General features: G+C 48.3%; 1 protein-coding gene across 2 annotated transcripts in view; it reads right to left on the bottom strand.

Moving 5' to 3' along the window:
• The window catches only part of CGNL1 (cingulin like 1), a 91110-nt gene extending 75019 nt beyond the window's left edge, over positions 1-16091 (bottom strand). Inside the window, exons 1-5 of one of the 2 annotated variants that reach the window (XM_081887606.1) lie at positions 15956-16091; positions 8988-9076; positions 6218-6331; positions 4894-5005; positions 4157-4240 (exon numbers count right to left, since the gene is read on the bottom strand). The gene's annotated coding sequence lies outside the window, so the exon portion shown is untranslated. Of the gene's footprint in view, positions 1-1498; positions 1652-4156; positions 4241-4893; positions 5006-6217; positions 6332-8987; positions 9077-15955 lie in introns of those variants that run through there. The other variant, XM_081887607.1, reaches the window with a different exon arrangement.
• Between the last annotated feature and the right edge of the window lie 346 nt (positions 16092-16437).

The raw sequence follows: 16437 nt of genomic DNA, 5'->3' as shown, positions 1-16437 counted from the left end.
AAGGAAAGAAGTATCCTGATTGCTAAGGACAAACTACAGAGGTTCCAAAGACTAGAAAATAAGATAGAAGCAGGAAAAAATAAAGGGAAGGGCAAATAATGAAAGATTATTGTGTCCAGTGAATTCACTGAAGAGTGTGGAGGAGAGAAGCCCTTCTTGCACAGTACAGGATCCTAACCCACCCTAAGCATCTCTCCTTCTTTTCCTCCTCCAGTGCCACCAGCCTCCTGCTGCTCCTGGGTTCCAGAAGCGCATGAATCCAGGGGCTGTTATGGAGACATTGCAGAGAAGCAGAACAGCCTAATGGGCGCAAGCACATGATTCCCCACTCACAGAGATGCCTTTGCCCAATGCTGAGATGTCCAAACAGCATCCATTCATGTATCAAATGAAAAATCAATAAAAACTGTTAAAAACAAACAAACAAACAGCATCCATTCCTTGGGAGGCACTTGAGGACCACTGAAGGAAAGCAACGTTGCCACAAGGCCTGATCCTTGAGGATTTTGGGAGACAGTCTGACCCTCAGGGCACAGTAGGAATGTGAGAAGAGCCTGCTGGATCAGGCCATCTAGTGCAGCGTCCTGCTCTCACAGTGGCCAACCAGATGCTTGTGGGCAGTGGCGTAGCGTGGGCTGTCAGCACCCGGGGCAAGGCAAGTAATTTACACCCCCTATCCCGTGGATTTGTGCCCCCTAACCCGTGGATTTGCGCCCCCCAACCCTAACCCCCAGATGTTGCGGCCGGCCCCCCCTGCACCCCCCACGCTATGCCACTGCTTGTGGGAAGCACCCAAACAGGCCACGAGGGCAACAGCAACTCTTCCCACCTGTGGATCCTGGTAACAGGCATTACTAGGAGGCACAACAAAGCCGCCTGGGTCAGCAGCTGCTGATAGCCTTGCCCTCAACAAATCTGCCTAAACCCCTTTGAAAGTCATCCAAGCTGGGGCCCATCACTGCCTCACGTGGAAGCAGGGACCATAGCTCAACTATGCACCAATCCACGCCAGCCTTCCCCAACTTGGGGGAGGGGGAGCGACCAGATGTTGCTGGACTCCTTTGGCTGTGCTAGCTGGGGCAAGTGGGAGTTGAAGTCCGGCAACATCTGGAGGCTGACCTACCCTAATTTAGTTAGCTGCCATGCCTCATAATTTTAAACATGTAGTAATTCTGCCAATCTTGCTGGTAGGCAGTGAAATCCTAAAGTGGCGTTTATTCTGACAAGGCAAGAGAGGAGGGGGAGAGGCCAGCTGGGGAATGATCCTGCAAGAAAGCGAGTGGTATCTAGATACTGGGAAGCGCTAGTCTGGGGGCAGGGCAGGCCTAGGCCAAGATGCTGGTACCGCAGGTGGCAAATCCAAGCGGGACTCAAAGAGATGGAAACCCCGAGGGCAGACTCCCCTTTAAACGAACGGGAACTGTGGAAGACAGCAGAGCCTCCCGGTGCATCGGTCCCTCCGCTCTGCCCTGGCTATGCGGGATTCCCGCGCCCTCACCTGGACAGGGCAGCTCCCCTCCAGGGGTCCAGAGACCCTCCTCCTCCTCCCGGGAAGCTGCAGCTGCAAGGGGCGCCGCGCAAGCTTCGGGGCCGCGCAGGGCTCTTCCGACGGCGCCGAGCCCTTCGCGGAGGCTGCGTCGCCCGTGCTTCAGAAAGCGGCCCCGGAGCACGTGCAGAGCGCCGATTCCCCCTGCGCGATCCCGGCCGGCCGTCCAGTCGGCGACAGCGCCGGCGCCGCGCTCCTTCCTCCCCGCGAGCGCCCCGTCGAGGGAGGCCGGTCCTCCGAGCCAGGCACGGCCGAGCGCGACTGCCCGCCTCCTCCCGGCCATCGGGGGAGGGACCCGAGACGGGGAGCCACCCCGGGCGGAGGCGGAGTCGCGCAGGGGAAAGGCCGCCCGCGCTCTCCGCCGCCCTCTGCACATGCTCGCGGGCGCCGCGGCCTCGCTCCTCCGAGGAAACCAGATCCAGGGAAGGAAGCCCCGCGCAGCTGAGAAAGAGGCTCCGCGAGCATGGGCAGAGCGCCCGCCTGCCCGCCGGGACTGCGCGAGGGAGCCAGCGGGCAGCCGGGGGAGGCAGGAGGCGCCCGGGACCCCGCTGCCTTCTGGAGGGGAGATGGCGCTCGCCCAACCCCAGCAAAGTGGAGGAAGAAAGTCTCTTCCCGGGTCTCTTACCAGCTTCGTCCCCTTCCCAATCTTCGATTTTTGAAACCTATGTCTAGGGCGGGTTGAGCAGCGAAGAGCTTGGCGGCTCCTTCTAGGGGGCCCGAATCTGGAGACTGCAGGCGAAGCCTCCCCAATGCCCAAAGGGCGAGGCTGAGTTTAGTACTATAAAAATCCCAGGCTCCTAGCCCAGCCTCCGCTCCCCGTTTTTAATGGCCCGATGCCTGTAAGCCGCCCTTTGATGGACTTTGAAACCTCAAAGGGGGCGAGGGAGCAATATTTCCAATCAATCAACAGCCCACCTGAAAAGGGGGGGGGATAATCTGCCTCCCTCCCGCGATGGGAGAACTGGCAAAGATTCCTTCTGCTTTAACTGAATTAGATTATAAAGGGGGGGGGGGTTGTCCCTCGCAGAAGGCGGCCCTGCCTCCTCTCGCTAAAACAAAGCCACGAGGTTCCAGATTGTCTGGCTAGCCAACACTGCGATCCTAGAATACGTATATGGAAGTGGCCCAAGGTGTTCCCACAATTGCAGAGGAGTGTCCTGGCTGGAGAGTGACAGACGCAAGTCCTGTGAGCCTCAGGAAACAAATCAAGAGTCAATAAGAACCAGGGAAGCAGGGCAAGGAGTCCCCCTTAGGCGTAAAAAGAGGATTAGAATAAAAGCCTTTACAACAATGAAGGCTATGAATGAGGTGGGGCGAAACCCAAGGAAATGCTGATGGGCGACCTTGCCTAAGAACCTGAGCTGGCCCCATCAGGGCTGCAAGACCCTCAGGCGTTCTGTGTGGGAGCTGTTTTGGAAGACACTAAAATGCGTACATTAGATGCACTAGCACTGAGCTACAGCCCATGTCCAATTGGAGGATATAAATATAAATTCTGTAATTATAAATGAATGGATCTCCTTGTGCTTCCTCTTGGGTCTCAGAGCAGCTCACTTTCTGGTCAGGCATGTCTCCTGTCAATTGGGGACCTGCCATTTTGGATTTTACACCTCTGTGTATCAGAATGCCAATTCCAGCAGGAACAATTTGCAGCAAGGAAATAAAAAGGTAAAGGGACCCCAGACCATTAGGTCCAGTGGTTGCCGACTCTGGGGTTGCGGCGCTCATCTCGCTTTATTGGCCGAGGGAGCCGGCGTACAGCTTCCTGGTCATGTGGCCAGCATGACTAAGCCGCTTCTGGCAAACCAGAGCAGCGCACGGAAACGCTGTTTACCTTCCCGCCGGAGTGGTACCTATTTATCTACTTGCACTTTGACGTGCTTTCAAACTGCTAGGTTGACAGGAGCAAGGACAGAGCAACAGGAGCTCACCCTGCGGCGGGGATTCGAACCACTGACCTTCTGATCGGCAAGTCCTAGGCTCTGTGGTTTAAGCCACAGCACCACCTGCGTCCCAGCAAGGAAATAGTGGGCAAATAAAGGATTCTGCTCCCCCCCCCCCGCCTCTGCTCCTGACATCACCACCACTCCACAAAATGCAGCTTTCCTGATCTGGAGGGGTCTGTTGGGTGCCTGAAATAAAGCTTGTCTTCTGGTTCTTATAGCCTGCATTTTGCAAGGCCATTTGTGTTCATTCTTAATCAGATGCACAGGGACATCACCGCCATGAAACAGTTTATTATTCTACCCAAATATCAGTAAGACGGACCAAAAATAAGTTATAGATGGTGTCAAATGAGAACAATAATCAAACAAATCTCAAGGTGGCATGAATGCAACCACTAACCTGGCAAGATCCAAGAGGAAATGAAATTGCTCCCTCTCAACATTGTGGGGAGGGGGGGTTCCAATGACGGTCTCCTTCCCCATTCAGCCTCCTTCCCAAAATTTTAATTTCCTAAATTACTTGGATTAAATTGTGTGTAAGGTTTGCTTCTGCATCCCACAGAAAATCAGAGAGAACCCCAGGGTCCTAATTTATAAAATTCAGTTGTTGGCTGGAAGCAAGCTTACACAAAATGGGCACTCTGTGATCCCGCTGAGAACAAACCTTCAGTCCAGGAGTGTGGAAAATCCAAAACGGCAACACGCCTGCCCTGCATCAAGGTGGGACATGACCCACTGCGAAGGTTTCCTGCAGACGCCTGTCTGAAACGAAGGGGAGATGCAAAGGGGCAAGTTGGAGCTTGTAGGTGGAGGGCGCCCATCTTGGCTGCATCTCTCTGCCTCCCAATGTGCCACCCTGACTGGTCATCGCAAGGTGGCAAGCGCCAAATGGAGCTGCCAGGAGGGCTTAGCTGTCCTCCTGCCTTGGCTGCCTGCCTCAGGTGGCAGAAATGGAGGAGTGGGGAGCTGTAGGTTTGGTGTAGTCCAGGGGTCAGCAAACTTTTTCAGCAGGAGGCCAGTTCACTGTCCCTCAGAACTTGTGGGAGGCAGGGCTATTTTTGGGGTGGTGGTGGGAATTGAACGAATTCCTATGCCCCACAAATAACCCAGAGATGCATTTTAAATAAAAGGACACATTCCACTCATGTAAAAACACGCTGATTCACAGACCATCCGCGGGCCGGACTGAGGTGGCAATTGGGCCGGATCCGGCCCCCTGGCCTTAGTTTGCCTACCCATGGTGCAGTCTGTGCAAGTCTGCCACAGAAACACACAGAGACCAGGCAAGTCGACTGTGCAGTGGGATATATACAGCACGGAAGGATGTGGTTTTCACCCTAACATGTAATCATGTGAGATGGGGTTATTTTACATTTTAATTAAAAAAAAATATTCACGTACCACGCAGTGCTGGTGCTGCGTACCCTAGAGTACTTTCAGGAAAAAAGCTCTGCTACCACTGCTCATCAAATTCCACAGCTGCTCACACACTGGAACAGGCAGCTAACAAAACCTTCAACAAAATGATACCAAACATTAAAACCAAGCTACTGAGCAGTGAAGCAGCAGTGCGATCAAAAACAACAACCCAGCAGGCTGGAGCTGGTTAAAGATCTTAATCAGCAATTTCCAAAGACTTTAAGAACACAAGAAAGAGGCAGCCCAGATTCCCCATAGGTGGAGGTTCCAGAGCATATGGACTGCCTGGAACAGACAAGCCCCTGAGCCCAGAGGAGGTCCGTCCAGCATCCACACACAATGAAATTTGGAGCAGAAATTTTCAAATGCCAAGGGAACTCATTCAGGAGGAGATTTTTGGTAAATACAAGCATCCTCCAAATGGAGCATTGGGTCAATGGTCATCTTAGGAAAGCTACCACTACTCAGTTTCAGCACCACCACCCCAACAACAATCCTGGCGTGTCTTACAGAGCTGAATACCAAGGCCATACAACTGTAGCGCTTGAAACATAAAAAGTCATATAAACAACAAGTAGTATGGTTAACGCTCATTGCAGTCATCCTAAAAAATTTATTGGGTATCCCTTTCCACCTCAGTCCACCTAATGACCAAAGTTGGTATAATTGCATAGTGATGTAGTTTCCCAGGTGAGCAACTGAGGCTGAGACACACAGGTGTGTGTGTGTGAGAGAGAGAGAGAGAGAGAGAGGCTTATAAAGGCTTATAAAGGCAAGTGGGGAGTGTGATTTGCCATGCATGGGACAGCCCTGCTAAGACACATACATCCTTGGCCAAGTTGGGGCCACCCAGTGAAATGGAATTTGAGCCACACCTTTTGGTCTGGTTCCTTGAGTCATGTTCAGCTGTAGAGTTAGGAAAGAAAATAAGCTATTATTATCCCCTGAGCCTGTAATTAACCTTGTAACGGAAATGGTTTAATTGCTTCCCAAATGGCAGAGTTTCTCATTCAGAAGACAGTCTTCCAGTTGGGCAAGATGTTCAAAGGGCTGAGGCAGACATCCTCCGAATCACACTTTCCAAACCCAACATGGTGTTCCAAAGACCACAAAGTTCTCTTGAATCTATGCTCAGTTTCAAAAGCAAATTATCTCCATGCAACTTGGGGAAGAGAAAGAACCGCTGTTTCAGAATCAGAAGGGCACAGTGTGGCCCCCATAGCAGGTGGAGTTGGTTGCCCAACCCCCTGGTCAAGGCCTTTGTGCCAGTCTACCCTTTGAAAAGTAGAGGAACTGGGGGATCAACCTTGTTCCAGTCTGCCCTATCAATGCCTCTGATAGTTCCTCTCTCCCCCCCATTCACTGTCTTCCTATTGAAACTGCCCCAGAAGCTTCCCAGAAGTTCATGGCTCTGCCCTTCCTGTGGAACAGCTATTACTATTGTAATCACCACATATATTTGTTTGTTTTGCTAAATGAGTGGATTACCTGAGTAATAATACAAAATGAGTATTTCTTCCATTATCACATAGATAAATGCTCCTTTACTGGAAAGGTGGTGCCTGTTGCAAACACTGTTTACAGGAGTTTTTTTGTGGGTTTTTTTGCAAATATGTGGCTTTCACAAGAGCTCTGAAGTATCTTTTGCTGTGTTCTGCCCCAGTGGGTTCACAGAGCTGAGTCAAAATAGGAATGGCAATAGAAAGCTGCAATTTAAATGTTTTGCAGCAGATGGCCAAATTGTTAGCCTGTTTCAGCCACCCTTTCAAAATAAGCATTGATTTCTTCTTAATAGCAGACTGTTATCTTGTCATATATAGCATGCACACTTATTTATATCGATTCTTTATCCTTATATTCTTATATTTATATCGATTCTTTATCCTTGACTTGACAGGCAGTAGTAACAGAAGAGTCTAGGCCATCCTTTGTCAACCTGGTGCCCTCCAGATATTTTGGCTATCAACTCCAATCACCCCCGGTTAGCACAACGGTCGAGAGTCCAAAGCTTATGGGGTGCAGTAGGTTAGTGCAGGCTGGCCTAGGTAATAAGGACGGATGGAAACAACCAAGAGTCTTGTGGCAGCTCAGAGACCAACATGTTTACTGATGCTGCTAAGTCACAGGCAAAATATGTACTGTACATCATTAGATCTCTATGTGGTGATGTTCTGTTTCCTGGAGCAGGCTAACACAGCCATAAGGGCCAGTTCCTGGGGGCCGAGGTCCCTTCATCCCCCCCAATAAAATATTTGAAGGGACCACCCCCAAGTTTATGGGTATTACTGTGCTGCTGTGTGCTGTGCCATGTGATCAGTTATGTGGGGTGGGGCTTACCTGGGCCCTCCAATATTTTATTCAAGTTGGCACCCCGAACATAGCTGAGAGATGAGAAAAGAGTGCTAAATGCTTTGCACAGTGAAATGTGCAAACAACACTTTGCCGAATTCCTGATACAGTGGTGCCCCACAAGACGAATGCCTCGCAAAACGAAAAACACGCAAGACGAAAGGGTTTTTCGGTTTTTGCGTCGCTTCGCAAGACGAATTTCCCTATGGGCTTGCTTCGCAAGATGAAAACGTCTTGTGAGTTTGTTCGCTTTTTTCCTAAAGCCGCTTGAAGAGGCGCAGTTGCGACGGACCGTGCTTCGCAAGACGAAAAACATCGCAAGACGAAAAGACTCGCAGAATGAATTAATTTCGTCTTGCGAGGCACCACTGTATCTCTGGGACTTTCAACACAATTACAGTTAGTTGAGAAAGAACTTCCCAACTGACCTTCTCTCTTGAAGAGAAAATGTGCCTCTTTCAAAAAGCTTCTATACTGATCAGTCAGTAAGAGCATGAGATTCTTAATCTCAGAGTGGTGAATTTGAGTCCCACATTGGGCAAAAATATTACTGCATAGCAGGGGGGTGGACTAGAATAATGACCCTCGTCGTCCCTTCCAACTCTACAATTCTATGATTCTATGACAGGGGTAGGCAGCCTAAGGCCTGGGGGCCGGATCTGGCCCAATCGCCTTCTCAATCCGGCCTGCGGGCAGTCCAGGAATCAGCGTGTTTTGACATAAGTAGAATGTGTGCTTTTATTTAAAATGCATCTCTGGGTTATTTGTGGGGCATAGGAATTCGTTCATTTCCCCCCACAAAATATAGTCCAGCCCCTCACATGGTCTGAGGGACGGTGGACCGGCCCACGGCTGGAAAAGGTTGCTGACCCCTGTTCTATGATGACTTCATGGCAATTAGCATGGCCAGACCTCAAACTTGGTCAGTTTTAGGGGTTGGACAGCAGTGAAGTGATGCAACACTGCCATCTGGTGGGAAAGTCCATTTTTAATCCCTTTCCCAAATTCAATGCATTAATCAGCGCCAACATAAAGCCCGGGAAAATTACATATGTAATGCAATGGCAGCTGGTGCCCACGAGACCCAGTGGGGTTGCTAGGAGGTCACGGGCATGTGGCCAAGTTTGGTTTTCTCCTCCTCCTCCTTTGGAAAGCTACTGTGGGCATTTAACAAATACAATTTTGCAAATAGCTAGCACCCAGCTAAATTTAAAAGTGACTTACTTTGGTTCAGAAGGGCTATCAGAGTTGTTTCTGTGCTGGGATAAAAATTGTGTGCCCCCCCCCTGCTTCTGTTTTCTCCCTACCCTCTTCCAATGGACAGTTAAAACACCGCCGTTTGGGGGTCCCTGCTGCCACCATTTCCAGTGTGAACGCAAGCCAAATGATCTGTACTTTAATCAGATGTAAGCCCCACAGAATTCCATGGGAATTGCTCCCTAATAGATATGTACAGGATTGCAGCCTGAATTGGTTAGTGTTAAAAGTGGCACACAGGACTCTTAGGAGGGATCCTAAATATCCAGACATGTGGGAAAAGATTATTCCCTTTCCCCAACTTATTCCCTTTTCTGTCTTTTCCCCCAGGATGTGGAATAAGGTGGCAAGTTATTAAGTGGAGAAGGACCTGGGAGACCAGGGTTACAATCAGCCAAGAAGCTTATTGGTTGCCCTTGGGCTACTCACTGTCTCTCAGACACAGGATAATAACAAGGGGGAAAGGAGACCATGAGCTCCTTAGAAGAGAGGTAATAGTCATGACCCAGTTTTCAACTGGGGAGGGAAGCCAGGTTTGAAATCATGAAAGAAGCCTAACCTAAAAATCAAAGAAAAAAAGAATCTGAGACACAACCAAGGATATTCAGGCCTACAAACAGCAGACTTTATGCAGGTGTCCTTGGCAAATCCAATGTATGGCCGTTTGCTACGACAAGCTTGCTTGGGCAGGGTGTGTAGGCAGGATGCAGCCCATGTTCCTGTGCTGCACACCCAGGCTGTGCGCACTGAATTCTCATCTGAACTATCATCTGCACCATGCTACTTTTGTAAAAGCATTTTAAGTTACCTGGAGGGTTTTACGGTCTTTTTATCATCACGATAACTGCCCAGAGACATATGGGAGGGTATATTCTTCTCTTTAAAAGACATCTGAAGGCAGCCCTGTTTAGGGAAGTTTTTAACATTTAATGCTGTATTGTTTTTAACACTTGAGGCCGCCCAGAGTGGCTGGGGAAACTCAGCCAGATGGGCGGGGTATAAATAAATAAATAAATTATTATTATTATTATTATTATTATTATTATTATTATTATTATTATTATTATTATTTGCCATATCTATAATTTAGGATTAGGATAGTTTAAGTGTTACAGAGACCACATTGACAGAAATGCTTGCAGAGCTTCTCTGAATTCAAGTAGAAGTATAAAATGTGTTTTGAACATGAAAGAATGTGTGATGTTGATTTTTTTGGGTTGGGGAGAATTTATTTTAAAAATGTGTAACATGTTATGTGAGAGGGCTGTGCGCCTGTTGCCTTAGTGGACCATCATCCACTGTGTAACCCCTGTTTAATATGGGGCAATTAAAAATAAAATAAAATCCTGTTTTCACTTGTGCTTATGAAGAGATTAAGATCCAAAAACTTTAGTTTCCATGTTGTCTGATTTTGCAGTTTTGTGTATGCAAAACCCTGCAGTATGTGAAGTTTCTTGGCCTGGTAGATTAAGTCACCCCAGCAAGACTGAAGCCAGCCCATCTCTGACATCTCTTTCTTGCAACAGCAAAACAGCTGTTGGAAGAAAGCCTGCTGTCTGCGATTTCAGCATTGTTTCTTTCACTTCCAGTTTGGAGCATAATGTGGCAACCTGGGAGATGGAGGCTGCGTTGGAGCTATGCCCACATCAGTCTAATAATCCCATTTCTGGGGAATCCAGCCCATTGAGTTGAACTGGAATTAATTCCAATTGCTATGCACAGAGAGTCAACCATGGCGGTTTTTAGGAATTTTTCGGTGGTTTCTCTTCAGAGAATAATATTCCAGCAGCCACTGGGGCGATTCTTTCTCACCAGGAGAGGCAGCAACAGGGCCAAGGTGTTGTTCTTCCTTCTTTAAAGAACCGCCTGCACTTCTACGTTGGAACTGGGTAAATGTAACCACCCCTCTTTGTTCCTAAAAATACCCTGGGAACTTTTCAAGAGCTGGCTTGTTTTCGCTTGCGTATGTCTGCCAAACCCCAAATGTTATCTTGTGAGAAAACCAATGTTTCTGTCTAGCAAGTAAAAGGAGGGTTTAAAGACAGAATATTTTTAGCTGCGAGGCCACAGTGGATCTGGATAAGAGCTTATTGTTTTCCACAGTGCTGAAAATGCTACAGTTTGATGAAGCAGGTGTGAGAGAGCAGGTTTGGGCTCTTGTGAATTGCTCGTGAACAAGCAGTGGCGTAGCGTGGGGGGTGCAGGGGGGGCCGGCTGCACTGGGCGCAACATCTGGGGGTTAGGGTTAGGGGGTGCAAATCCATGGGTTAGGGGGCACAAATCCACAGGTTAGGGGGCACAAATTATTTGCCTTGCCCAGGGTGCTGACAACCCACGCTATGCCACTGTGAACAAGGCAGCAGCCAGCCTTAAGGAAACATGTTGCCTTTTCAGAGTGCATGCAGTTGATTCCTGGGATCCAGTGAGGAGCACTCTGGGAACGCTGGGGCTGGGAGCCAGTTTTGCACCCTTCGGCCTCATCCTGCCGCCACCCGCAGATCTTGTCTGTTAGCTCCCCCTCACCTTCCTGTGGCCTCTTGGCAACTACGGCCAAAGTTACTAATCAGAAAAGTCTGTCATAGAATCATAAAATGGTAGAGTTGTCACCTGAAGCCCCATGGGGAGAGCAGGAACAAATACTGTATAAGCAAATGTTCTAAATCTCCCAGGTATTTAGAACGCACCATTTGAAACAAAGCTTTTTAATGAAGACTCTTCTTCACCACTCAAAGCAACATGTTCTGGCAAACAGCAAACACCTTGTATAAAAACTGGAAAGTTTACCTAAATTTTATTTAGGCAGGCTTTTTATTAGCCTGGGTGCTTTTTTATGTACTCCGATATTTTAGTTATCTGCCACACAATTTCGGGTTTTAAATTGTTTTATTTTGATTTCTTTTAGGGAGGGGATGTTGCTAACCACCTTGAGTGGCATTTTATAGTGGAAAGGTGGGGTGTCATTTTTTTTTAAGAACCAAACAAGCAGATAAGTCAATTAGTGATAGGAGCTGTGGTAATTCACTGCCCAAGTTTTTGAAATAGTTTATTCTAAGAAGCGTGGTGCTATTGTGAGTGGTTTTGCCTACTAATGCCCCAAAACACTTAATGTTACTCTTAATGGTTGAGTAAGATGTTACTTGAACTGCCGATTCATCACACAAACAGTGCTCTGGACTCGGTGTGTATTTTTGTGTGAGGGTGTGGAAGTGTGTGGGGGGGTGTCCCTTAAGTGACTGCTCCCCGAGTTGATTGCTGGAAACCTCAATGTCTGTTTTTCAGTCTGATCCCCTTTTCAGTAAACTCTGATTAGACACTTTGAAATAAAGAAAACATCGGAAACCCTTGATAAATCTCCAGCCATCTAATGGAAACTAATGGAAACTAAAGCTGCACTCCTGGTCACACATACCTTGGAGAAACTCCCACTGAACAGAATGAGATTTACTTTGGAGTAAATGTATAGGGATTAACCCTGGAAGCAGAGTCTCTGGGACTTCTCATTCACCCCTGACTTTTGGCTGCCTGGAACTGATGGGAGCTGGGAAGTCAAATATCAGCTTGGAGGGCACCAGGTTGGGGAAGGCTGCTCTAAAGCCTATCACAGACTCACATAGCGACAGAACAATAGTTATGAATTGTCACAGTATGAACGTCAATAACCATAGGAGCCAACTCCCAGAGGCCGAGGGATATTCGGTCCCACCAATAAAATATTTGAGGGGGGCAGGTTCCCCCATCAGTTGATGGGCATTGCCATTCAAGTGGTGTGTGTGCACCGTGTCATGTGATTAGTTATGCAGGGTGGGGCTTACCTGCCCTCCCCCCAATATTTTATTCAGTTGGCAGTCAAGGACTGAGAGGGGAAACCCATGGCCATCCTTTTGTTCTGCTGTTGGGGCTCCTCCAACCCTGGTGGGCGAGAAAGTGCTTCGCCCAGCGCTGTGCAAAAAGAAATTCAAAGGCGAAGTTGTCATAAGGAGTTCTGATTGCAGGAAGGTGCATTTCCCATCCCTGCCTAGTGGGGAGGCCAAGGAGTTAAGGATGAAGAAACCCACTCCCGCTCCCCTAATTAGGAAAAGCATTTTAGGCCAGAAAAATAAGTAAAAGTTTAATGCCAGTTCTTGTCAGACTGAGATGTTTGCCAGGAGGAATTAGGGCAACAGTGGATTATTATTTCCTTAAGCCTTTGATTGAGATTTCAGACTTTCATCATGGCTTCTGTAGTGATGTAAGGGGGAGTCCAAAGACTCTGCCAGGAAAGGGAGACTCCCGACTGAAGGCCAGAAATCAAAGCAACTTTGGGGAGCAGCTTAGCCAGGTGGGTATTTATCAAGCCACCTGCTGGAAGAAACAAAAAAAGCGGAGGAGCTATTTGCCTGTTGCTTTGAGAAATGTGCAATCATAAATGCTTTCCCAGGGGAAAACAGCAAAAGCAGAATTAATTTTGCAGTTGTTAAGCAGAGAAGCTGACAGGATCTGGAAGTCCCAGAAGGAATTTCTCTCTTTCTCTCTCTCTCTCTCTCTCACACACACACACAGTCTAGGGTTGCAATATTTTGAAGAGCAAAAAAGAGGACACGTTTGCTGACTTCTGCTTTTAACTATGGGTCACCATCATGACTCTCATTTTACATACCCATGAAAAAGAGGACATGTGCTGGAAAAAGAGGACATGCACACACACAAACACACACACACACACAGTGTTGGCACTGGCTTTTTGTGTCATGTGTTATAAGAATTCTAAGGTCTCAGATATAGAATAAATGTTCATAAATGCACAAGGCAAACACACATACATGAGTATATAAACCACGTGTCTGAAATAGTACAAGAGAGCAATCCCAAAGCCATTTTGGCTCTCCCAAATTGACCTCCCCATTGTATTTTCCTTACCTGCCTTAAGGGCATATTTGTGTATGAATAGGGTGAGCCTGTGACCTGGATTCAGGAACTAAAAGTATTAACCATCACAAAAGAATGGCCAGACTGCCCAGGTAATACAACCAGTGACCATTATCAGGTATCCTGGCAAACAAGATTTCTGCTGCAGACTGCCTCCTCTGCTGTAGATCGCCTCCTTCTGTGATGCATGTATGAAGGTTTTTTTAGGGGGTGGTTTTGGGCTACAGGGTGGGCAGTTTCAAAAGTCTATACAGTCATACCTTGGGTTGAATGTGCTTTAGGTTGAGCGCTTTTGGGTTGCACTCCGCGGCAACCCGGAGGTAACAGAGTGTGTTTCACCGCTCACGCATGCGCAGACGTTCAAAATGACATCACACACATGTGCGGAAGCATCAAAACGCAACCCGCATACGCGCAGACGCACCGTTGCGTCTTACGTTCCATTCAGGATGTGAACGGATCCCATTTGCATCCTGAGGTACCACTGTATAAGGGCTTGCGCACCATTGTTCTGGGTTCAGTCCGCCCTCCTGCGTGTGGGGAGTAGGGACCCTGTTGCAACAGATAATAAAGATCAGGCTTACTAGCCACTTTGCTTCTCCACAGGGGCGCCGACTTATAAAAAATATTGGGGGGGCCCATACCGACTTATAAAAAATATTGGGGGGGCCCAAGACCTCCAAACCGCTGCTGCTGGGGGAACGAAAGGGGCGAGCCCCGGGCTGCCCCGACCTTAAGTGAACCTGTGAGGGCCCGCCCTTTGCGGCAGCCGATTGGCTGCCGCCATGGGCGGTGAATATTAATGATGTATCATTTTTGTGCTTCATGCTGTGGCCACAGACATGTGATCTGATGGTGAATTTGGGGTGACCCAATGCAAAAATCCTGAGAATCCCTGTGGATCCATGCTTTGTTACCACGTTTTTGCACCATTGCAGCCCCAGGCAACAGTGGGTGTGTGATTTTTGGGGGGCAGGCTGTAGTCATGGACATGCTATGTGATCTGATGGTGAATTTGGGGTGACCCAATGCAAAGATCCTGAGGATCCATGTGGATCCATGCTTTTAAACCACATTTTTGCAGCACTGCAGCCCCAGGCAACAGTGGGTGTGTGATTTTTGGGGGGCAGGCTGTAGCCATGGACATGCTATGTGATCTGTTGGTGAATTTGGGGTGACCCAATGCAAAGATCCTGAGGATCCATGTGGATCCATGCTTTTAAACCACATTTTAAGTGGGGAGGGAAGGAAAAACACAGAACGGACAAGGAGCACGAGAGGGGTGTGCAGAGAAGCAGCTGGCTAAGAATGCAGGGGAGGGGTATAACGGGAGGGAGGAAAGGAGGGCAAAAGTTTTCCCTCACCTACCCACCCAAGCCAGCCAGCTCGCTCTCTCTCTCTCTCTCTCTCTCTCTCCCTCCTGCATGTTTTCAGCAGCACTCTGCTTTCCCCTCTCCTTGCCTGGAGGGGAGGGGCTTTCCCTGCTCTTTGTTCCGTTTGAGCAAACACAGCAAGGAAACAGAGGAGGGTGGGCAGTAAGACCCTGAGGCAGAATGCAGGAAAGCAGCCGCTTCCTCTTTTTGAGGGAAAAATACGGTAATAATTTTCTTAAATTATTGGGGGGGCAGAGCCCCCCCCAAACGAATTTTTGAGGGGGCTCGGGCCCCCTCAGGCCCCATGGAGTCGGCGCCTATGCTTCTCCATATACTGTACTCTGGTTGGCCCCTGTTATTTTCTCCTATCAGTAGGGAACCCACTTAAAGACTCTATAACGGGCTCTTGGATACCCCATAAGAGAAAAGGAGCAGTTTCTCCTTATAGCACATGGATCCGATTCTCACTTTTGACATAGAAGCCTGTCAAAGCACACAGGAATGTCTGACTCCTTTAGCTCTCCATCTGCACAGGTGACACAACAGAAGTGTGGCCTTCCATTTTGTGACCAACAGCTCCTGCTGCATAATGTAACCAGTCTTCTCTGTCGTTTAGCACATGGTTTCACATCACTTGTATCTTTTAAAATATATATATATATAAGAAGGAGGAGATTGAGATAATGGCACATGCGGTGGGTTTTCAACTGATTCCTCCTCTACTTGAGTCCCAGAGAATATCACCCACACCTTCGTAAAGCTGCTATTTGACATGAGAGGACTCTCCTCCCTGGGATAACAAGGGCGTAGCCAGGATTGGGGGCGGGGGCGGACAGGCATTATGTTGAGGGAGGGAAGAACTGAGTTATCTGCAATGCAGTTGGTCAGTCAGTTAAGTATTAAGAATAGCCCCTCTTTATGTCTCATATTTCCAAGTGGAGAAGGGCTCAATCAGTAGCTGGCCTCATCACCAGCTCCAGAATCCAACAGCCTCAGAGCCAGCTCTAGGGCAGGCTGCCCCATCCTGCAAGGGGTCCTGTGATCTGCTGAATATGGCTACCTGTAGGTTTTAACCTGGTGGTCTTGTTCTGGCAGTTTATAGGCTTGTGGGGATGTTAGTAAAAGCTAGCAGCACAGCTGAAAATATATACAGATGGTACCTGATTCTGTAGAATGAATGCTGATTTTTTTCCCCTTTTGGTATGTACACCCTGTGCTGTTTTACAAACAGTGGCTCAGGAAAAGGTCTTCCTTATTCCCTACAGAACAGCTGTGAAGGTTGCAATTGACAGAGAACTGCCCTCCTCCATTCTAAGCTATTGCTTTGGATGCTATGTTGCTAGGATCAGAATTCCAGAACTACGCTGTCCCGTTGACTTCAGGGCTCCCTGCAGCTTCTTCATTGTCTGAATCAGTTCACCGTTCTTTTAATTTAAAGCCACTTCTTTCCGCTGAGCTCCCCCCCCCCCCAAAGTCATTCTCATTAGTAATCAGGAGCTTGTCTGTTTACATTAAAATCTGTTGTGAAATAACAAGCAACAGTCATTTGAAGAGAGCGACAGGGAGAAGATCAAACATCATCGGTATTCTTTAACCCTCCATACTAGAGCTGGTGGCAGGTTCACAGGGTGTAAATCAATCA

Source organism: Podarcis melisellensis (genome assembly GCF_964234715.1).
Source record: "Podarcis melisellensis genome assembly, chromosome: 14".
NCBI classification, from domain to species: domain Eukaryota; kingdom Metazoa; phylum Chordata; class Lepidosauria; order Squamata; family Lacertidae; genus Podarcis; species Podarcis melisellensis.
The sequence above is the reverse complement of the archived record's forward strand: the minus strand, read 5'-3'. Positions and strand labels throughout refer to the sequence as shown.